Source organism: Hemiscyllium ocellatum, chromosome 49 (assembly GCF_020745735.1).
Source record: "Hemiscyllium ocellatum isolate sHemOce1 chromosome 49, sHemOce1.pat.X.cur, whole genome shotgun sequence".
In the NCBI taxonomy this organism is placed as follows: Eukaryota; Metazoa; Chordata; class Chondrichthyes; order Orectolobiformes; family Hemiscylliidae; genus Hemiscyllium; species Hemiscyllium ocellatum.
The window spans coordinates 5,622,675-5,623,890 of NC_083449.1; positions in this window are offsets into that span (position 1 = coordinate 5,622,675).

A 1,216-nucleotide genomic window follows, 5' to 3' on the forward strand; every position below is an offset into this window, starting at 1 on the left:
AATAACTGACTCTCGCAATGCTGACGTACAGGAAAGTTATGAGAACCCAAATCCACAAAAGTATGAAGTTGCCTGAGATGGTGAAGTGTAAAACAATAGACTTTCTGCGGATCTCCATCTCAGGGTCACATTTACCTGCATTGCTCTGGATCCATAATCTCCTGCGAGCTTTACTGGCCGCGAGAATGTGTCTGACAGTCCGGACATTGAGCAGCGGAATCGGCGTGAATGCGAGACAAGGCGTTAAAATACCAAGAATCAGGTCACATGTTACCCAAGCTGTTGACGTACAAAATATTATTTAACGGTACAACAGCAGGGTGTATTGTTAATTATGTACAAAGGTTCATATAAGTTTTCTCTGTGCAATACTCCTCTTTCATCTTCTGGCAACAAATAGCTATAAATCGATCAAAAGTGAAAGCCCCTGTTAGCCAAGCGGAGCTGCCTAATGCTGCAATGTTTCAGACAGCACGGAAACTGCATAACGGTGTAATAGAAAGAAACTGACTGGAAAGTAAATACCTCAAATCCTGTTTAATATCACGGCGGCAAAAATGACAAGATCGGATACTGCCATGGATATTATCTAGAGTGACACATCTAGAGAGACCACATCTCCCTTGGGACAGAACCGCAATGGCCACCATGTTAGCTGTAACAAACACACATAGAGTGAAAAGGGTGAGCATACAGAAAACGAGGGAAAGTGTACCTGCGTGCTTGGTTGGGGGTAGGAAAGGTGGGGATGGGAGGTCAGGAGAACTGCTGGTTGGGATAGCAAATAAAAACCTACCTATTCAAAAGGCAATCAGATTTTATGTAATTTTCTTAAGATCATTCTCCAATACACATTTGAAAACTAACACTCTCCTAGCCTGCGCGATTTCTTTGCTGGCAATATGCATGCTCATTAATCGTTGGCATGTGTTAACAACATGGAACTTAATAAGAATGGTGAACATACCGTATTTTCTTAAATGAAGACTTGAATTCCTTTTCGGTTGCATTCCGAAAGGGGCTGAAACACCCTGCTCGCAGTCCACAAGGCAAAATGATTAACTTATGAACATATGGCAATGAATCTGTTCTAAAATGTATTCAGAGGTTAGAAAAAACTGTAGATGTTGGAATGCAAGGTAGACAAGCAGGAGGCAGGAAGAACACTGCAGGCCAGGCAGCATGGGGCGGTGGAGAAGTCGACGTTCGGTTGAAA